The 23,289-nt window shown below is 44.5% G+C and overlaps 1 protein-coding gene across 5 annotated transcripts in view; it reads left to right on the top strand.

The window, feature by feature from the left end:
* Positions 1 to 12,067: 12,067 nt before the first annotated feature.
* The window catches only part of LOC141111196 (CMP-N-acetylneuraminate-beta-galactosamide-alpha-2,3-sialyltransferase 4-like), a 355,704-nt gene continuing 344,482 nt past the window's right edge, over positions 12,068 to 23,289 (top strand). For 4 of the 5 annotated variants that reach the window (XM_073603272.1, XM_073603271.1, XM_073603278.1 and 1 more), the window contains exon 1: positions 12,068 to 12,209. The gene's annotated coding sequence lies outside the window, so the exon portion shown is untranslated. The remainder of the gene's footprint in view (positions 12,210 to 23,289) is intronic. The other variant, XM_073603273.1, reaches the window with a different exon arrangement.

Below are 23,289 nucleotides of genomic sequence, written 5' to 3' on the forward strand. Positions count from 1 at the left end.
AGAAAACTTTTGAGGGTAATACACATAGGGGCTCCAGGGGATACTTGAGGTGTCTGTATCTGTGAAACTTGCATGAAAATGTGTATTGTTTTGCATTTTTGGTCAGAGTGAATTTTAATCCTGTCTTCAAAAATTTTGGGGGAACAAAATGACAATTGTCCCCAACTTCTAACCAATGTTTCATATTCCTTTTTCAGGACTGAAATATCACTGTGTTTTAAGTATACCTTTTGTTTAATTCTCATAGGGGAGAAAAGACTCAGACAACAGTCCGAGGATCCCAGGACAACCCCCCAAGTCACCAGCCTGAAGCAGGAATTACCCCAAGCCCCAGCCCAAGACCTCGCCCACCCGACGAGATTGAGGAAGAAGAGGTGGAGGAAGTGTGCGATATTTGCACCCCATCAAGTGAGTGACTGACACCCCAGCTTAAGTTAATCTATTTTGGCGTGCATATTTTTCTAAAATTTGTTATCCACACATTTTAGGTGATGTTCTGGTTGTTGAAGGGCAAGCGGCGGAGCCATTTAGCATGGACAGTGCACAAAGACTGGGCAGATAATGGTGTGGATTTAGCAAATTGATCGAATGCGGGAAAAAATTGACAGCATGAGAAATCGGTTGGACAGCATGCAACAGGAAATGAAGAACATGATTGGTGTTTTGGGCAGAATATAATAACTTTTTGCCTAAAAACATCAATCATGTTCTTCATTTCATTGTCAAGTTTTTCATTTTTGAAGTTGCGAAATATTAATCTCCAAATTTAGAAGATGCACACGGTGTGTCATCATGTGCTATCTTCCATCAGGGGATATCAATGTACTTTTTGTGTGTGTGTACTTACGTTTTGTGTATGCAACCCCTTCCTCATAATAATGTTAGTTTGTGAGAGGAACAAAGGGATTGCACACACAAAACACGTCCATTGCTCCCCTATGATGGGAGATAGCACATGTTGACTTGAACCTTTTTTACTCCCAATTTGTGTGCATCTGCTAAATTTAGTTTTTACATTGGTGACATCACCAGCACCGTTTTTGACATGTTGAGCTTTGTAAGTTCCTGTTATTTTTTTGTATTATGTTTTTATAAACCCTGTTGTCAAGTATAATTTTGTAAACAAAATATATTTTTTACAAATATGCCTAAACCAAAAACAAAATAAAAACCATCTATTGTTCCTAAATAAATAAAAAAAACCCTAAACACGTTAAAACAAAATGCACCTTTCAATGTGTGCACAGTAAAATATTTTTACTACTGCAATGTGTGTGGCTTATTATTTATCAATAACAGTTTATTCATTTTTGTGTGTTTACAGTGACAAAGGGCCTTATTAACTAAAGGGAAATGCACTTGCCACTACAAGTGCACTAGGAGACAGACAAAACTAAATGCAAACAAGAATAAAAACAAGAGATTTTTGCCACAATAATTTGTGTTTATTTTTTGAAAAATTAAAGTTGTTGCATTGCAATGGCCCCCCGACCATTAAAATAATTGACATATCTGTCATGCACTTGAGGGGCGGTTTGGGGGGCCAAGCCAGTACGGCCAGTATCCAGGCCTGTGAGTGGATCTTCACCACTACATCCGGCCTCAGGCCCAACTGAGGTAAGATATGTAGCTGAATGTCGTCTCAAATAATTATGAAGAATGCAGCAAGCCATTATTCCATGATTTATCTTGTATTCCGCAAGATTTATGGCCGAGAGGAACAAATGGAACCAGCTGGCCAGAATCCCGAAGGCATTTTCCACAACTCTTCTTGCTCTGGCCAGCCGGTAATTAAATACCCTCCTCTCAGGGGTGAGGAACCTTTGGGGGAATGGCCTCATCAAGTGCTCGCCAAGAGCAAACGCTTCATCAGCGATGAAAACTAAGGGGAGTCCATCAACGTTCTGGTCATCAGGTGGCAATCCCAGGCCACCAGTCTGGAGATGCTGGCACTCCGTCTGTGCAAAGACTCCTCCGTCTGACATCTGGCCGTTCTTCCCCACGTCCACAAACATAAAATCCAATTGTGCCGAGACGACCGCCGTAAATACTACACTATGAAACCCCTTATAGTTATAGTAGTAAGACCCCGAATAGGGTGGTGGCACAATGCGGACATGCTTCCCATCAATCGTCCCAACGGTCAGCGAACTGGGAGGCCACAGTCTGCCATTCCTGTGTGTTTGAAGGAAACTGTGGAGTCAAACAAGAACAAAAAATATATAATTACTTTTAAACATAACTTTGCTAGCAGATTACCCAAAAACATTCTTGAACAACAGCAGTCGAACATTTTTAATATGTGTTATTTCCAAACATAAAATAACATAAGGCCCACTTACTCACCCCCTCTGATGGACCATTGATCAATTTGTATGTGGGGTAAGGGGTTGTAATTTGTGAGAAGAACACACCTGACATTTGGCAACATTTGAGGGGGTGGGGTTGTAATTTGGGAGAAGAACACATCTGACATTTTTAAACATTTCAGGGGGTGGGGGAGGGGTTGTAATTTGGGAGAAGAACACACCTGACATTTGGCAACATTTGAGGGGGTGGGGGAGGGGGAAGCAGTACAATGGAGCTAACAATATACATTGTTTAAGGGACTATAGGCTAGAGGTATAAATGGACCCAGGATTGCATGGTGGGGAGGTTAGTGAAGGTAAATATGCATTTGGTGCAAAAAATGATTACTTTCGAAAAACAGGCATGCATGACGATAAAGGGAACATTCACAGCATATTCCAAGCATGGTAATTATGTAACGAGGACATTTAGACAATACATTAGCAAACATTAAATACATATCATGTAATGTTAAAGGATAACAAACTTACCTTCATATAGTCCTTCTGCAGGAACTGAATTATAGCAGAACAGGTCTCTGGGATTATGATCCTCAGAGCCTGGGGGGAGATGCCTGTCAAGAACTTTAAGTCCTGAAGACTTCTCCCAGTCGCCAAGTAACGTAACGTGGCAACTAGCCTCTGCTCCGCAGTGATGGCTTGCGTCATGCAGGTATCCTGCCTGCAGATATAAGGGTTCAGCATAGCCAGCAGACGTTCAAAAACGGGGTCCGTCATCCTGAGATAATTCCTGAAATCCTCAGGATTATTCTCACGGAGCAAAGGCATGTGGGAGAATTGGTCACGCTGGCGCAACCAGTTCTTCGTCCATGAACTCCTCCTCGCCCTGTTCATGGACTGGACTCGGGTCAAAGTATTAACCCCAACACCAAGTCCCCACGCAGCACGAACTCGAGAACGAGTACGTCCACGCATCATGGCTTCAAAATGGTCAGCTGGTCAAACAAACAAACTTAGAACAAACGCACTGAAGAACAGCAAGGCCTATGAAGAGCGACCTGAAGATCAGGAACGAGCGGACCAGAACGGCCTGCTAGGCAGGTTACGAACTGACCAACACACACTGAAAAGCAGATACAAACCTCACAAGCATAAACTGAACCGCAGAAAACAATTGAAATAAGCTGAAGTGTGAAAAGCACGAATCGTCTCTAACCAAACTTCTACTAACACGAGATAAACACGAGATTAGAAGAAGTAGTGGGGCTTGAACTTCCTTTTTCTAGTCCCGTCGTACGTGCTGTACGTCACCGCGTTCAAAACCATCAGACTTTTGTCCGGCGCACCTACGCTACAAAGTCCATTGGAAAGATCGCCGGACCAAGTATGCTGTAAAGTCCGGTCGTGTGTACGTGGCATAAGTGGTACAGAGTACCGACCATTATCCAAAAGTTTGCACCATCCATATCCAACTTATGCTGGAGATGCAAATCTGAACCAGGCTCTCTCCTCCACATTTGGTGGTCATGCCCCATCATCCAAAAGTTCTGGAGTGAAGTCCACAACATCATTTCCAAGGTATCTACCTTCACATTAGAATTTTCTCCTTGCCAATTTCTCTTACACCATACCACTATACCCAGACGCTCTTACTTCAAATCTCTTGCTATGCATATGCTGAGCGCTGCAATGTGTCCCAATCTTATGGGGCAAAAATCCACGCCCCATCAATCAAAGAATGGTTTTGGAAAATTGACATAATTGCCAAAATGGAAGAGCTCATAGCCATCTCCCATGACAACATCTCCAAACACACTACCACCTGGTCCTGTTGGTCACAGTTCAGAACCACCTCTGAATATATTCAAACCATGAATTCCAAACCTTAATGAAGAGGGAAACTTCCCGGGGCTTTCACCTTATAGCCCCGGGGATAGCTAAGGCCGGATAGACTGTAAACCAGGGTCAGATAGGAGGCATAGGCCCCCCCTGTTGCAGTCTACCCTGTCCATATCCCCCACCACTCTCACACACATCCTATCCCCCACCACCACCCCCCCTTTTCCAACCCTTTCTCTACCTTCCCCTGTCCCACCACCCCCCTTACCACGCATCACCTCCACCCCAATTCAATTAATGCACCTAAATCTGGCTGTCAGCTGGCCTGCCAACCATGGAAACCCCCCAAACGCTTATAATCCCCACCCCATGTAACTAATCATTCCTCAAACTATGCTCATCCATATCTATACAGAGACTCCCCTCACCAAATCGCTATTACCTCAAGAAGCTAGTCTTATTAACGGATTTGACCTCTCTAAAAATGAGGTCCCTTCGGGCCTTCGAGATACATAGTTTGCTAGTATTCGCCAAATAACCTATACCGTTCTGCTGGTTTTCCTTAAGTGCACTATAACTCTACTATACAATATTTTGTCGTTCTATTGGGAGTGAACGTTGATATACTGTTATGGTTTTGGTTTACTTGTATACCTTCAGGCCACTGGGCCCATGTAATATCTGGTATTGTGCACAGATCTGTCTCTGTATATATACCTTGAATATCCTTAATAAAATGTTATGGAAACGAAACCATTTTTCGTCACACTGTGCTCAAAAGGTTGCCTACCCCTGCTCCAGGGTGTTTGAACCTCCAAACATTATATTTTTTTTCCCCAAGTAATTTTCTAGCAAAAAAAACTGTTTTAAAACAGTAAACACCAAATCTCAAAACGAGGCTCTGTCCTTAAGTGGTTAAAAGAAAAAATTTTTGTTAACTTTTATTCCTATTACAAGGAATGTAAACATCCCCTGTAATAGAAATAAGCATGACAGGTCCTCTTTTTTGCGATATCTGGGGTCAAAAATACCACAGATCTCACATTTACACTTAAAAGCAAAAAAAAAAAAAAATGTTATTTTACATTTACTAATAAAAAAAATTGTCCCTTTAAGTCCGTAAGATGAAGGTGACATCAGACGTCGCTCCGATCCTCAGGGGGAAAGCGGCGGGGGGGCATCTTTCCCGCTGCCCATAAAAGTGATCCTGTGGCGAATCTGCCACCATACCACTTTTATGTGAAAGAGGATCGCCACTGTTTAAAAAAAAAGGTAGTTGCTGCCATAACCACAGTATATAACATCAAAGTAATGATGTGTATATATACGGTTGGCGGTTCAAAACACTTCTAAGCTCAAATGCTTATAACTGCTGCTAAACTCACTTAAACTTGGTATGTAAAAGCTGTAAAACTGACATTTTTTTCAAGTTTCCAGCATTTAGAAAAGGTTTTCAACTGCCCTGTGTACATGAGCCCTTACTGTTTGTCCTTGTTGGAAGTTGCCATTTTGCTGAAGCCGAGAGTCTCTGAACAGCAGTAAATCTTTGGACTGTCAGCAGATCAGTCGCTACAAATTTGGCACAGTGATCTAAAAATAGAGAGCAACTGAGAATGTGCAGGGCAGGTTGAGACCGTTTATTACTGGATTTTAAACTGTATAGGCACTTAAGGAGGAGTTCCGCCCCCCACGACCCAGCGCAGTCTCCCAGAAGTGGTAACCGTACCTGTGAAAATCAGGTACCTGTTCCCCTTCCCCCCGAAAGGTGCCAAATGTGGCACCAGATGGGGGGGAGGGAAAGCAGAGGTTCCAGCCGATGTTCCTTTCGGCTTTCGGGTGCTGCCACCGCCATTGTCTATAAGCCTTGCATTTGCGAATGGCCCAGTTTCAGGGTAAGGAGGAGGGGGGGGGGCTAAACTTCCGGGGGGGACCATCTAGTCGCAGCCAGGTCTCCCGGAAGTGGGGACGGGTACCTGTCAAAATCGGTTACCTGTCAAAACCAGGTACCTGTCCCCCCCCCCCTCCCCCCAAAAGGTGCCAAATATGGCACCGGAGATGGGAGCAGACAAGCGGAACTTTCCCTTTTGGATGGAGCTCCGCTTTAATGTTTTACATAGCAGTCACAAAATGTCCCACACTCTGCTTGAGTACTTTCGTCATATACCGCTTACTTCCAGTCTGAATATAGATATCAGATATTACAGCCAGACATACAATACTAGCCGACACTAGCTTGTAGGAACATGGAATCATTTATTGAACAAACTCACACTAATATATACACCAGGAGGACATTTCCCTGCTCCCCCTTCTGATCATATTACCCTAGCAAACTAACCAGAAACAGAATTAACATGGCTAATTAACTAATCATTTAAACAGCCTAGGTGACTCAGAGGTATGACCTTTCAGGGCAGACTTGCCATCTTTTAGTTTAGAAGACACATCACACAGTATCATAAATATAAACACAGGACACCTTCACATAATAGCAGGAGCCCCTAGTAGCAGACGGACCGTCTCCTACATTGTACAGAGGCCAACGTGATCAGCTCTTTCTATTAACACGTATAGTTCAGAATCAAATAAACCAGGAATAGTCTTAGTATATTTCCTGGGAGATATGGTGGATAAATATTACTGTTTCATTTTAAGTAATTCAAGCCACATTTTCTTGGTTGCTCTGTGCCCCTAATAGACACAGGGTAACTTGGACATAAGAGGTGCATGTGGAGCTGAAGCAAGGGTTTCCCAACCTCTCCAAGGGATTCTGGGTTCCACCAGCCCCCCGCCCAAAGTGACTCCCGTCACAATAGCTATTTCTGCAAGAGGGGCCAGAAAGACTTGACATCTGTTTGGGGTCCTGCACAAATATCTATTGAAATTGCCCCCGAAGTTGCCAAAAGTAGTGCAGGAACTACGTTTGGAAATTGGGACAGTTCCGTTGCCGGCAATAGGGTGCGGTTTGGTATGCGATTTGACATCTAAAATCGCGCCGATGTGAATGGAGGTTAAAGTTCACTTTAAGCATTCAGCCCTCATTCACACTGAGGGTGGGTTTGAAATCGTGCGAGTTCATGTGAACTCGCACGATTTAAAACCCGCATTTCAGTATGACTTTGGGGGCGATTTGAAAGACATCTGTGTGGGTTCATGCACAGATGTCTATTGAAATCGCCCCCGAAATTGCCAAAAGTTGTGCAGGAACTACTTTTGGCAATCGGTGCAGCGCCGCTCTGATTCGGATGGTGCCGTTGCCGGCAATAGCACTGATGGGAAAAGTATTCCAATTTTTCAAAAGGCAGACTATGCTTTCAAAGGAAACCAAAGGTGCAAGTTCCAGGACTGTCATTCTGATTAATACTTTGTGGGGTTGATTTAGACCCCTTTCACACTGGGGTAGGGTTGCCCCCCTCATCCCTTTAAACCCGAACACATTAATTAGACAGGTTCTGTGGCTGATTAAGGTGGCAATTAAACTCACTTGGTGCCTTATCTGCAATAAATTAGCATCAGAACCTGTGTAATTTCATATGTGTTTTCAGGATTAAAGGGATGAGGTGACAAGCCTAAACTGGGGTCGTGTTAGCGCTAAAGCATTTCAGCCGCTAGCGGAACACTTTTAACCCTAAAGGAGGGGTTAAACCCGTGTTGCGGTGCTTTCTAAGCGCTTTCCAGGCACTTTGGAAGTACTGCCCATTCATTTCAATGGGCAGGGCGTTTTTCGGAGCGCTAAATACAGTGCTCCCAAACCACCTCAAAGATGCTGCTTGCAGGACTTTTCCTAACGTCTCGCAAGTGCACCGCCCCAGTGTGAAAAGTCACACTGAACTGAATGGGATAGCGGTTTTCAGGCACTATTTCTAGCTCTAAAACGCCTGAAAACCTCAGTGTGAAAGGGGTCTTATTAAAACTTGTCAGTGCAATATCTGGTGCAGCTCTGCATAGAAACCATCAGATTCCAGGATTTTTTGCCAAAGCTTAATTGAACAAGCTGAAGTTAGAAGCTGATTGGTTATCCTGCACAGCTGCACTAGATTTTGCAAATCCACCCCTGTAATGCTGGCCATACACTATACAGAAAATCGGCCGAACCCATTTTCGAAAAACGAACGTTCGACCGTGACCGCAAACGATCGTGCCATCATGTAATGACCGATAAATTGTTCAGTGGACATGAATAAATAATTTTTTGTTCGTTTTTTTACACATACCTAGTGCAGACAGTTCGGACGGGAAACACATTAACCTTGCAATTTATCGTACGTTCGGCAGAAATTTTCCAAACTTCCCGTTCGTTTTTTTCCCACAAAAATGTCACAAACGATTATCGATTTGTGCCCATTAACTTGCCGAAAAACGAACGAAGTGTCTATACGAACGATTTTTCGGCCGATTTTTCGTATTGTGTATGGCCAGCATAAGTCTTATTAGTACTAGTGAGAGGCTGCAGTCCTGCACAGAAACACAAGAGAAGAGAATACATCAATTGTAATACATGGCTTGAATTTTAAAGGGTAAATTGAGTGGACTTTTAACACAACCCTAATTATTCCTGGATGGGGGACCTTGGGGAAAAGTCTATTCATTTTGTCACATTTTATGCTGGTAAAAAAAAAAAAAATCCTAAACTTGAACTTTCAAGATAATTATAATTCCTCAACCTAACAAACCAGCTGAGTCAACTGGGAGTCTGTGGACACTTAGCCCACGTTCACATTGGGCTGATTTGACATGCAATTTGACATCGCAAATCGCATGCTAAATCGGAGCTTATTACCGGCAATGGCAGTCGGAATCAGTTCGATGCCGACTCTGCGGTGCCACACCGGTTCCCAAAAGTAGTTTCTGCACTATGTTTGGCGACTTTGGGCCGATTTCAATAGACATCTGTGCAAGAACCCACACATATGTGTCTTGCAAATCGCCTCCGAAGTCAGACTGAAATGCTGGTTTGAAATCGTGCAAATTCAGCTGAACTCGCATGATTTCAAACCTGCCCTCAGTGTGAATGTGGGCTTATCCTACTTCACAGCTGTGTAGATAACACATTCTGGGGTGGGGCTCCTTTCTAGTAATCAGCACATAAATAAATCTCTCTTCACTTCTACTGCTGTGTAAAAACACCATCTTTAAAGAGACCCTGTTGCCAGACCATCTCAACAAAAGCCTTCCTATAAGCTTAAATGTGCATTTAATATGATTAGGTATGTCATTTACCTGTAAAAGCCTCCTTTGTGTAGACAAAAGCCCTGAGACAGCTGTTTGGTGCCACTATCTTGGATGTGATGTTGGCAAACTCAGAGCTGTCACTCAGGAGACGCTCTATTCTCCTTCCCTGGGAGCTACATAAGAGTAGTATGTAAGGAGAGGTGGAGGAGCTGGGCCAACACAGACAGTATTTCGAATAGGAAAAGCCTATGTTGTGAAAGAAGTTGTGGGCTGTTCGGGAGCTGACTGTGGAAAAGTCAAACTTTCTAGCAAGCTCAAAGCACATTGCCACTGAAGAAAAAATAATTACCGGAAGAAAAAAACCACCGCAAATAAGCGTTTAAAATTTTTTTTTCTGTGCTTTTACCTGCTTGGGAGTGAGCTTGCTCAAGTGGCTTGTTATTGGGGGCACTCGGCAGGGGGAGGGGGGAGCCAGGACCGCCGGCAGGGGATCAAAAAAGAAGATGATTGCGGCTGCTCTGAGCAAAACTATTGTACAGAGCAGGTAAGTATAACATGCTTGTTTTTTTTAAAAACAAAACAATCTTTTGAATCACTTTAAATGTTATGTTTCCCTAAATTCGTGGTCACGTGACCTTTCGGCACTGAGTCTTCTCTCTTCCTCACAGCAGAATGGGGTCCCTAGGGTGTTCAGATTGCTGTCTGAATGACAAAGAAACTTCACATGGACTGTCCAGTGGGGTAGGTTATCTTAGGCTTCAGAATGTGTATTGACTTCACAAGTGGACTGGTTGGCAGCAGGCATAGACTGCAACTCTGGATCCCTGGAAGTAGTGCCACGGCGCATAGACTGTCTGTGGTCCAACATATATCACAGCACAGAATATGGAGTGCAGTGGTCTGAAGTATCTATCGTATAGCACAGTGTGTGGAGTGCAGCAGTCTGGAGCATGTTGCATACAGCACAGCTGTGAAGTGTAGCAGTCTCAGTATATAATGCAGAGCATGAAGCATTGAGTGCAATGTTCTGGAGTATGTCACTTACAGCCCGGTGTGTGGAGCGCAGTGGACAGGAGCATGTCGCGTACAGCACGGTGTGTGGAGCACTACGGTCAGGGACATGTCAGGTACAGCACAGTGTGTGGAGCACAGCGGTCAGGAACATTTCACGTACAGCCCAGTGTGTGGAGCGCAGCGGTCAGGAGCATGTCATGTATAGCACGGTGTGTGGAGCACAGCGATCAGGAACATTTCACGTACAGCACGGTGTGTGGAGCGCAGCGGTCAGGAACATGTCACGTACAGCACGGTGTGTGGAGCACTACGGTCAGGGACATGTCAGGTACAGCACAGTGTGTGGAGCACAGCGGTCAGGAACATTTCACATACAGCCTGGTGTGTGGAGCGCAGTGGACAGGAGCATGTCATGTATAGCACGGTGTGTGGAGCGTAGTGGACAGGAGTGTGTCATGTACAGCTAGGGTTGCCACCTGTCAAGGATTCACCTGAACAGTCCAGGTTTTGAATCATGTGTCCGGGTTTCAGTCCGCCTGAAACCCGGACTCATTGTTTAGGCAGGAATGTGGCTCAGAACAGGGCTTGACAGGAGAGTGATGGGGCACTATGTGCGCCACAATACTGTTCTCTTTGGAGTTCCCAAAGGTGTCCCAGGTCTGTTACAATCCTATAGTGCAGTGGTCTCCAAACTGTGGCCCTTTGCTTGCCTTTATCCGGCCCTTGGGGCAATACTCCTCCCACTGATGCACGATTCTTTCAACTGACATTAACAATGGGGCACCATTTCTCCCATTGATGCACTGTTCTTCCTAATGATACCAATGATGGGGCACTATTCCTCCAACTAATACGAAATGTGATTTTTTTTTTTTTACTCCCACTGGCCACAGTCCGGCCCACCTAAAGTCTGAAGGACAAATCAACTGGCCCTTTCTTTAGAAGGTTTGGAGACCCCTGTTATAGTGTATACTAAAACAAAAAGTTTTTACTGTGCGCCGCTAAAGTGTTCAGGTTCGGCTTGTGGAAAAAGTGGCAACCCTATGTACAGCGCGGTGTGTGGAGCGCAGTGGTCAGGAGTACACAACACCTGCACAACATGAATTATGGTGTGTGCAGTGGTCTAATAGAGAAATGTAATGTGCCAAGCATGATACAATATTACTAAAGCTAGTGTTTATCAATTGATTTATAACTCTGACCATAAGATGGTTACCCCGGGGTGTTGCATGTGGCTAAGGCTTTGGTGACATTACCTCGCACTTCTGACTACATTATTTACTGCACTGAACCCCAATATTCCCCCCCCCAATCTTTTATTCTGTCCTAATACCCCATATATAATTATTTCCACTGACACTCCAATATCTGGTCCCTCTTTTACCCCATGTCCTTACACCTCATGCCCTTAATATATAGTTCTCATCTTCACCTAATATCTGCCCCCATCTATCATCCTGTCCTTACATCCCATTCTCTGCACGATAAATCATTATCTCCTGCAACACCCCAATATCTGCCCCATCTATTATCCTATCCTTACACCCCATTCCATAGATCTCATGATCTAACCCAGTCCCCCACCCCATGTATGATGCCGCCCCCAGTCTATGTATACAGGGTGGTCTCCTGTGATGTTCTCATACACGCTTCCTCTCCGGATGTAGGTTGGTGCTAGGTACGGGCTCTGTGCCCTCCTGTGTGAGGCTGGCATTGGTGCCCCTTGTTATGTGTCTCCTCCTCCTCCCCCACATGTCACCGCTCTCTCCTCCCCTCTCCCTGGATGCTCTCCCCTCCTTCTTTCTCCCCCCCCCAAGCTCTTAGTCTGCTGGTTCCATATACACCCGATCACCCGGATTCCGCTCTCCCTCTCCGGTGAGTACATCTCAGCCTGCCAGCTTTGTCTCCGGCGCTCTCTCTCTCTCTGCGGGGTTACCCACTATCAGGCGGGCACCTGGCACTGCCCATGTCTGCTGCTGCCTTTTGTTCTGCCAGCCGTGCCTGCAGCCCGAACCAGTGCGGTGTTCCCCGCTGGGTGGACGGGGCTGGGGTGACCGATGTGTGCCGGGGATGATCGGGGCTGTGCGGTGTTCATGTCTGCAGAGCGCACTGTGCATTGTGATGAAGTTACTCTGATAACGGGATCCGGGGGAGAGTGAGTGTGTGTTCATGTGCGCATGGCTGTCACTGTGCATGGAGATGTGTGTCTGTGTATATAATGTATATGTGTGTATGTATGTGTGTGTATATATATATATATATATATATATATTTGTGTGTATGCCATGCAGTCTCCTCTGTACACACACAAGCCTGACCTGCCTGGTGTTCCTGTCAGTGTGACAGTCATAGAGGGACCCGTAAACCGGCAGGCAGCAGCCGCCACCCATCCTATATTCTGAGCTGTCACTTGTTCAGCAGTCTGACTAGACATCCATCCCCAGAGTAATGTGTATGTGTGTGCTATGGGCTTCTCATGGGATTTCACATTTTGTACAGGGCAGATCTAGAATTCAGGGACCAGTCAGACCAAAGTCAAAGCTTTTTTTTAAGAAGCTGAGGACCTGTAGTAAAAGCACGGCACAGCTGTATTTTTCTTTTTTTCTTGAAATGAATAGTAGCTTTATGTGTCTGTTTCCACCTGTCCAGTCCTTGGTTTGGAATAATTTGTATGGGGATAGTTTAGTTATCCATACAATTTGGAATGGGAATACTGCTTAAAGTTACTATGCACAGCTGCTCCAGTTTAATAAAATTTATTAAACTGGAGCAGCTGTGCATAGTAACTTTAAGCAGTATTAGCCCTCATTCATATTGGAGCGACTTGTCATGCTTTTTAACAGGTCAAATCGCATGGCAAGTCGCACCCTATTGTCAGCAGTTGCACTGTTTAAATTGGTGCAGGGCCAACTTTGCGGTGCCGCATCAATTTGAAAAAGTGGTTCCTGCACTACTTTTGCCGATTTTTGGGTGCGACCTGCATAGACACCTGTGCATAAAGCTGCACAGATGTCTTCGAAGTCGCACTGACACACGGCTTTGAAATTTTGCTGTTTCAGAGCCGCAGTCAATGTGAACGCAGGCTTAAACCCAAAACCAAAAATATAATATATTGCAGCTTACCAATAATTAGATGGGGTAGCTGCATTTGTTTTTATTTCTTAGTGTTTGATGTTCTAGCAGATTTATATACACTAACAAATAGAAGCCAAACTCTGAGTCACACATCGGAGCCCGATGAAGAGGGTTCTCCCTCGAAACACAGCCATTATGGACGTTGTCTGGTCTTTCCATATCATCAGTTGATTGCACTGGACCTGGAGGCGATCACATTTGCTTTTTATGACATGCTTACTTGTGTCATGTATTTGTGAGTATAATACTTGCATTTTTTTTACCCTTCAATAAATTTTATTATGGTAATACACTAGGTCGGTGCACCCCCTTTTTGCTGTTTTTAGGTAAAGCAGACCTTTACTCAAAAATGAAAGTGCCGCTATTCCTCCCCCTCCACACCCACCCTTAACACTTTAGACTTTTTTTTTTTTTTTAACGGGGAGCAGGTACCTCGTTTGATAGGTACCTAGTCCTGCTTTTTATATTCTTACCCTAGGCATGCCCTCCACCTGCAGCTTCACATCCCAAGAGGTTGCAGGTCCAGACCCACAGCAATGCGTAATCTTGCACTTGCCCTGTAGGAGATCGGCTGTGATTCCTCAGGAAGTCACAGTCAGCTCCCATATTCAAGATGACAGTAGCAGGGAACCACAGCCGTAAGAAGAACTGGCTGAGGGAGGACGGAGCTGGACTCCAGACACTTTTAGGCTAGGTTCACACTGATGCGATGCGGGAAGTGCAGCGAATCCTGTGTGTTTCCCGCATCTCATTGCAATCGTCCATGCGGTCTGCGGCAGTGTCAATGTTATCTTAACAATACCCCAAAATACAGTGCGATTGTCAGAATTGCATCACATGCGATGCGATTCAGATGTGGGGGGGGGTCCTGCACCATTTTGGTGCGGATGCAATGCGGTTTCAACCATACAAACTGGCTGAATTTGCACCGCACAGACATCGCATGTGATTTGAACAGGAATGCGGTGCATATCACATGCGATGTCTGCATCGCACCAGTGTGAACCTAGCCTTAAAGCAGACCTTTACCCTGTAAAGCATTTCCCAGATAGCAAGTAATTGTGCTGCAAGTTTGAAAATAACTTGATAAGCTATTGCTAGACTTGCCAGGCCTCTCAATTCTGTTGCACAATTGCAGCAAGTCTGCATTGCATGACTCCATATCAACTTTTTTTGCAAACATTCTGCAAGTTTTTCTGGTTTAGTTATGATGTGCAATAGTCATCCCACCACAGGGGTCACTGTGGCTGAATTTTCATACTGTAGACTTGCAGCACTCTTGCTGTAGACTCACCACTGCAACTTTGCTCTTGCTAGAGACTTGCCACGCAAATTTGGAAAAGTGCCAACTAGAACTTGTGCTTCAAGTGCTCTGCAAGTGTACAACTTGCCAGTTAAAATGTGCAGCAAGTTCAGCCTCATACACACGATCGGATTTTCGTCCGGGAATTGTGTGATGACAGACTGCCTAAAATCCGACCATTAGTACGCTCCATCAGACAATTGTTGGCCAACTTTCCACCGACAAATGTTGGATAGCAGGCTAGTAAATTTTCAGCGGAAAACGGTTTGTTGTCAGATTTTCGTATCGTGTGTACACAAGTCCGTCACACAAAAGTCGAAAGTACAAACATGCATGCTCGGAATAAATGCTCACCAAACACGACATTAGCAAAAGGTGCCCAAAGGGTGGCACTCAAGAGCTGAAATTCCAAGTAGTACGTCACTACGTTCGTGTTTGTTGGCCGACAATTGTGTACCGTTTGTATGCAAGACAAGTTCACGGCACACGCCCTTCGGGACAAAGTCTAATGCTTTGTCTGCGGAAAATCCGATCGTGTGTACAAGGCTTTAGGCTGAGTTCACACTGGCATTAAGAGCTGGCATTTGACAGGTGTTAAAAAAGCCCCTCAAATGCCTATGCATGAGATATAATAGACTGCACATTGTGCTGTTCACACTAAGCGTTAGCATCACACTGCTTCAAAATTGAAGCCTCATGTTGAGTCAGGAGGCGTTTGAAGCCTTTCAATGCCTCCCATTCAAGTCTATAGTAACGCTCCGCAAATGCTCTGGCAGGTGTTTTCGGCGTGGTTTTGGTGGTTGTGACGCGTTCAAATTAGTTTATTTCTATCACTTTCCATTCTGGAGCAGTTTTAACGCTTATCAAATGCTATGAAACAACGTATAGGGCGTTTAGGGAGCGTTTTTATCGCTTGTATAATGCATCATTCTAAAGCTCCCTGACGCACGATAAAGCTCCCATACAAACTCTATGGGAGCGTTTGTTGAGCGTCCGAAATTTAGTCAAGTGTGAACAAGCCCTTACAATTCAACACTGCCACAAATTTGTGGTAAGTGATCCTTGCTATCTGGGTATTAATCTCCCTCCATCACTTAGAAATTTAAACATTTTTTTTAAACTGCTTTATTTTTGCTGCAAAGCATTAATTCTTGCCTAGGTGATTATTTCTCCCTGCCTCCTGCAGGTGTGTAGGTGTACTGCAGGGCTTGGGTACCGAGAAAGCCCTGCGGCACATCTGCGCATGTGGCAAGTCCATCAGTCATCTGCGCATGTGTGAGGTTTTATGTGCAAAGACTGTGACAAGGGAAGTCTGAAGACTTCTCTGTCTTTGCTTATGTGCTGTAAACCACCTCCATGTGCAGAGATGTGCAGATGGGTTTTGCCAGGGCCGGGTAGAGCCTGTGTGGCACATATACGCATCATGCGCCATTCTGGTGATGCCTGAGCAGAGGGCAGGGCCACCATACTAGGTGGACTGAAGTTCCACTTTTATGTACCTAATTTTTTCAAAATCCACAGCTACAGTATTTGTAACTGCTGATCGAGTCTGTAGGTTTGTCGTAACAGTTACATTTTTAAGTGTCGCTCCAGCCAAAAAAAAACTATTTTTAAGCTTTTTGGATAGCATAGGGAAGGGTTAACACCCCTGTATCTTTGTTCTGCTGTCTGTGCCCTGTTCAGAAGATTTCACCTTATTTTCTGTCCCAATGACAATTGGATTTTGAACATTTTGGGTTGTTGTGGAAATAAGCCTTGGTGATAAAGCTTCAGTGGAGACACCTTTTTTCCCTAATAACTCTTAGGCCTCATGTACACTGCTGCTGGTAAGGCGTCTTTCACACGGACGGCTATTCTGCCGCAGTTAAAAGCATGTTTTTTTTCTGTGAAATTCAAGACACCAGGCACTGCGATCAGCTGCATTTCTACAGTGCGATTAGCTGCGGTTGCGTTTAGCTGCGGTTTGTCATTTCCATAGCAACCCGACAGGGAACCGACTCATATTGAACGGGGATCCGACTTGGATCCCCACTAATACCAGGCACTGTGTTTGGTATGAATCTTGAGGGGGAACTCCACGCCAAATTTTAAATAAAAAACCGGCATGGGTTCCCCTCCATGAGCATACCAGGCCCTTCGGTCTGGTATGGATTCTAAGGGGCACCCCCTACGCCGAAAAAACGGGGTGGGGGTCCCCCCCCAAATCCATACCAGACCCTTATCCGAGCACGCAACCCGGTCGGTGACCCCGCCCCTTATGACGTCACAGTCCCATCATGCCCCGGACTGTGACGTCATAAGGGGGCGGGGTCACCGAGTGATATCACCCGGTGGCCACGCCCCATGCCTATATAATTGGTTGCGGACCTCGCTCATGGCATTACAGCGAGAGGGAGCGTCGTGTCAACATCTCTGAAAAAGAAGAGGGAAGAAGACGTCTCAAAAGACCGGGCTCCTTCACTGGCAAAAGAGCAGAAGATAGCGGAGGAGCCTGGCAGAAGGAAGAAGGTACCGGAGAAGAACCAGAGAGCGCTGAGACGACACCGGAGAGAGGGAGAAAAGGCCTGAGAGAACCCCGAAGTCAGAAGAAGACCCCCGGAGCTGCCTAATAAATTACTTTTAAAACCTGTGTAGTGTGTTTTTTTTTTTTTTATTGACCCTTTTTCCCCAGGTGAATGGATAGGGGTACCATGTACCCCATACTCATTCACATAGGGTGGGGGCCGGGATCTGGGGGCCCCCTTGTTAAAAGGGGCTCCCAGATTCCGATAAGCCCCCCGCCCGCAGACCCTGACAACCAATGGCCAGGGTTGTCGGGAAGAGGCCCTTGTCCTCATCAACATGGGAACAAGGTGCTTTGGGGTGGGGGGGGGCCCGCAGGGTGCACCCCCCGTTGTGGCCTGGTACGGTTCAGAGGGAGGGTGCTCGCTCGTCCCCACCCCCTTTCCTGACCGACCGGGCTGCGTACTCGGATAAGGGTCTTGTATGGATTTGGGGGGGCCCCACGACGTTTTTTTGGTGTAGGGGGTGCCCCTTGGAATCTATACCAGACCGAAGGGCCTGGTATGCTCTTGGAGGGGAACCCATGCCGTTTTTTTATTTAAAATTTGGCGTGGAGTCCCCCCTCAAGATTCATACCAAACAGAATGCCTGGTATTAGCGGGGATCCAAGTCGGATCCCCTTGCTTGTCGCTCATTGGGAAAGGAAAAAGCATTTTTCCTTTCCAGATGAGCGAGCCAGCTCGGCGCTGCTATCCGCAGCTGACACAGTGCACTGCGATTACCTGCGGTTATGTGCGGATAGCTGCGCTAAATCGCTCCTGGACGCAGTCAATTCTATTTTTTCTATCCGCACAAAACTGCAGGTAATCAAAACGCAGCTAAACGCAGTGTGTGAATGGGGCCATAGGAAAGCATTGTGTGTGTTTAGCTGCAGTAGAAAACGCAGCTAAAAGCACAATTCTATCCGTCCGTGTGAAAGGGGCCTTAGGCTCCATTCACACTAGCGCGTTTTTTTATGCATTTTGCATTTTGCAGAAATGCACGGGAATTTTTTAACATGGGTTCCTATGGAACATGTTCACATCAATGCCTTTTTGTATCTCTGCATTTTTGTAAAGGGTCAGGGACTTTTTTTCATGCAAAATGCAGCGTTTTGCATGTAATAGAATTCAATGGACAAGCATCAAAAACGCAAGTGCACCGTTTTTGCAGCGTTTTTGATGCGTTTTTGCCGTTTTTTTTTTTTATTTTTTTTTTAAGACTGTAAAAAAAAAAAACGCAAAAACGTCGCAAAAACGCTGCTCAAAAACGTGGCAAGCATGAAAAAAAAACCTCCAAAAATGCTCAAAAGCAATATGCATAGGTGTGAATCGAGCCTTAATGTTTAGGAGCAGTTGGGCATTTTTTGCAACTGCTCCTGAACTCTCCTCTGTTATCTTATCAGTACATGTACACAGGGTCGTTTATAGTCGTTTCTAGGCAGTTGCGTTTTTAGAGGCTTTTTTTTTGGAACCCAAAAAAAGCGTTCAAAAGATGAAGCCTTACAGGAGTGATTTTCCCTTTCATTTAAAGGGGTTGTAAAGGTAAAAATTTTTTCACCTTAATGCATTCTATGCATTAAGGTGAAAAAACTTCTGACAGAACCGCCGCCCCCAGCCCCCCCGTTTTACTTACCTGACGCCTCGAAAGTCAGCTTCGCGTTCCCGACATCTGTTCCTTCGCTCACCCTGGCCGCTGATTGGCTGCAGTGGATGGATTGAAAGCAGCGCAGCCATTGGCTCGCGCTGCTGTCAATCACATCCGATGACGCGGCGCGCCGGGGGGCGGGGCCGAGTGATACAGTGAGCGGCTATAGCCGCCGGCTGTATCACGGGAGCGCGCCCGCAAGCACTCACCACCGTGCGAGGGAGCTCGCATTAAGGTGGTGAATGCTTGCGGGGAGGAGCTGAAACAGCCGCCGAGGGACCCCAGAAGACGAGGTTCGGGGCCACTCTGTGCAGAACGAGCTGCACAGTGAAGGTAAGTATAACATGTTTGTTATTTTAAAAAAAAAAAAAAAAACACCTTTAGGCCTCTTTCACACGGGGCAGATCAGTGATGATCCGCCCCGTGAACACACGCTGGCTCAGCGGGGATCGCTCCGCCGATCCCCGCTGAGCAGGAAGATGACAGGTGCATCGCTGCACGCTGTGCAGCGACGGACCTGTCAGAGCGCCGCTCTCCCCTATGGGGGGATCGGATGATGACGGTCCGTAGTGTCCGTCGTCATCCGATCCGATCCGAAAACGGAGGGAAAAGTAGGTTTTTCCTCCGTTACACTTTTCGGATCGGAGCGGGGTCGGATGTCAGCGGACATGTCACCGCTGACATCCGACGCTCCATAGGGATGACTGTATGTCCGTTTTTCATCCGAAAACGGATGGATGAAAAACGGACATACGGATCATCCGTGTGAAAGAGGCCTATCAAACGCTTTAATTTCCTGTTGTCTCCCTCCATTTGTGTTTAGGAAAAATAATGAAATACACAGTTTGTTATAGCTACAATGAAGAGGTTTTTTTTGTTGAATGATTTGGTAATTTGTTACCTCCCCGCTTATATGCAGGAAATGTAGCAATTGTAGGACAATATTAGTATTGTTAGTTAAATATTTATGTGTTAAGCGAAAGCACAATATGTAAACTGAAGTAACACATTGAAGCTAATCAGAATCCAGCTTTCTTTGTTTTGTCTGATATGGTAAATCACATTCAACTTTATTAGCTATGTGCAAAGTGCAGTAATCCATACCAGCCTCCTGGAAAACATCTCAGCCAACCAGGCTGCAGTAAACAAACTTGTTACTGTGGGTTATTGCCCTGTGTGCGGCTTTATTACAAAGACCGGATAGTGTAATATTTTGAAAACTGCTGCTGGCCTTTATCACAGCCGCCCTTATTTCCGCAAGGACCAGATCCCTGCAAGGCTTGCAACGAATTTCCTGATAACTACGTCATACAGGAACCCCTTGCTAATTTATTTTTGGTGCTACGCATTGTGGTGTAGCAGTAGCCTATTTTTGCATCTGTACGTTGATGTTGCTTTGTGTAAAGATTATCAAATGCAATGCAGTCTCAAAGGACTTGCATGACTTTTAGGTTTAGCAATCGCTTTTCTTTCCCACAATATCTGGATATCCTCAGGATCACACCATGCTAGAAAAGCAAAGCATTCCTAACTACTACATGTATATGAATTTACAACCGACAACTGATTATTATATGGTTTCAGACCTCAGGATGCAGACAATTTAAGGGCCCATTCACACTAGGAGCAGTTACCTGTGTTTTCCTGCATGGAGAATACAGGTAACTACAGTTACACACAGTAGTTGTTAGCACAACTGTTTAGATCTGCACCGCACTTCTATGCAGTGGCATAAATAAAGTGTCTTTACACTTCAAATAAAGCTTGTTTTAAAAAAAAGGGGGGAGTGGTGTGATGCGATAGCACACATCACACTGCCACCTGCTGCAAAACACTGTGTGAATGGGCCCCAATGATAGCTATAAAAAGCTGGTGTCTAAGTTTGTGAAACCTTTTATATTCTGCTGGATGCAGAAATTCCTTTCCACCTAAGTTATAAGCTGACAAGTCAGGTATTTTTCTTTTCCCATCAACCAGTATTTGTTTTCCCTTCATTAAACAGATGTACTGGAATGATATATTTAATAGACCAAAAGGGAGAAAGTAAAAAACTATGGATAGAGTTTACATACATTTGAACTATATATGTTGTATGCTAGATTGTATTACATTGGATCCTGATTTTAACATCTTTCTGTGCACCCCTGTATCATTAACATGTGGACCAAGTCTTCGCGTGTATCTTCGTGCCATGGGTTACATTTATTCATAAAGCTGCTGTTAGACTGCCTATCCCTCAGAAGATGTCTTTAATCACAATTTTGGGAACATTTCACATTCTATCAAAATGCTTTTGCATCTGGACCACCTAGAGCATATAGCTGGGTAAATATGACATTAAGGCTTAAAATAAATCGTTCATGTAAGACTCGGTTCACATGTATGCGGATGGCTGCAGATGCGAGAATTGCAGGGATTCCTGCACCCACAACCACCCGCAGTGAAAACGCGCTGCTGTGAGCGAGTGCGCAGGGCTGCCATTCATTCTGAATGCCACCCCAAGCATTTAAAAAATGCAGCACGTTTTGCGGGTGCAGGAACCGCAGGGAAATCGCGTGGTCAAAATGACCATGCAATTTCCCTGCAGGCTGCGTATTGAAAAAGGTGCATGTATCTTTTTCTACGGAAAACACAGGCATGGCAGCCTGTTCGAATGAATGGACTGTCGTGCCCAAGCAAACGCGGCCCTCAAAAGCGCATATTATGTGAGTCGAGAGTAAAGGTGCATGTAATGCTCAGATAACAGACCAGTCTGGAACCCAGAAGGAGATTACAGGGAGCTGGAAACATTTTCCTTTCTCCTTTTTGATGCCCATGTGTATGACAGATGGGCAGGCTGATTTCACCCAAGTTGATCCATCGATTTAACTTGGGTACAAGCAGCATGACTGATTTGTAGGACGTGATTATTGCCAGCGGCAGAAACGGTTCCCTACGGTTCTCCGGGGGGTTCCCATCAACACTGAATGTTTTGATGGGGAAATCGAGCGATTTTCAGTTGCAGGAAAAAAAAAAGTCACACAATCCAGTCAGTAACATAATGGGGTTAAAAAAAACCCCTAAAATTAGCCTTTTATAGTACAAAAAGAACAAATAATCGCTACTGTAAATATTACTTTCACAGTGCTACAGTAAAAAAATGAACCCCTTACAGTAGTGATTATCTGCTTTTTTTTGTACTATAAAGGGCTAATTTTAGTTTTTTTTTAACCCCATTATGTTACTAAACGTCTTAGACCTGGTTCACATCTATGTGTTTTTTGGTGCTTTTTGCAGAAACGCACTACAGTTCATTTACATGGTTTCCTATGGGACCTGATCACATCTATGCTTTTTTCAGCCGATGAGTATTTGGAAAGGGTCAGGGACTTTTTTTAATGCAAAACTGTGCTTTTTTGGTTCAATATACTTCAATGGAGAAGCTGCAGAAAAGCATGTAATGCGCTTTTGCAGCAATTTGTGTTTGTGTTTCCAACAACAAATTGGCCAAAAAAAATGCAAAACCGTAAATTGCAGCAAAATCATGTGTGCAAAAATCAAAACGCACAGCAAAAAGCACTGCAGAAACAGATCAAAAGCAAACTGCATAGGTGTGTACCGAGCCTTATGCTGGTCACACGGATCAATTTTCAGACGAGAATATTCAGACGAAAAATCTTTGTACATTCGCTGAATGAAAGAATGTTTGAAATTTTCACTTGTTTTTAACATTCTGTTTTTAAAATGAACGAAAACCTCATACACTGTCTGAAAATTCCTTTGACCGAGAAGTTTTCTATTTCCAAATTTTGTGGTTAAAAATGAACGTCGATTTGACCCCACTAACTATTAGAAAATCGAACAAACGTTCTTAAAATGACATTTTTTTTTTTTGAAGGAAGACATTGTTTTTTTAAATAAAAAAATGTGATCTCTGAATCTGATTTTATTTACCAGATTCACCCTTTAATAGTATATACAGCATATCTCCCCTAATAGTATATACAGCATATCTCCTCTAATAGTGTATACAGTATATCTCCTCTAATAGTGTATACAGCATATCTCTTCTAATTATATACAGTATATCTCTTCTGTCTGTTATTCTCTGAGTGGATTAGATATTTTGCTCCCTAACCATATAGTTGGATATTTATATTTTCCACTGTATATAGATATTTAAGAATAAATTGCCTTTTTTTAAAAATACATATTAACTAAATTATACACCACACTTTTTTTTAAGGTTATTAACCGATTTATCGAAACAATAATCGGCCAACTAATCGATTATGAAAATAATCGTTAGTTGCAGCCCTAGTTGAATGTTTGGTATCCCCAGGGGTTGGT

Source organism: Aquarana catesbeiana, linkage group LG10, assembly GCF_042186555.1.
Source record: "Aquarana catesbeiana isolate 2022-GZ linkage group LG10, ASM4218655v1, whole genome shotgun sequence".
Taxonomy (NCBI): domain Eukaryota; kingdom Metazoa; phylum Chordata; class Amphibia; order Anura; family Ranidae; genus Aquarana; species Aquarana catesbeiana.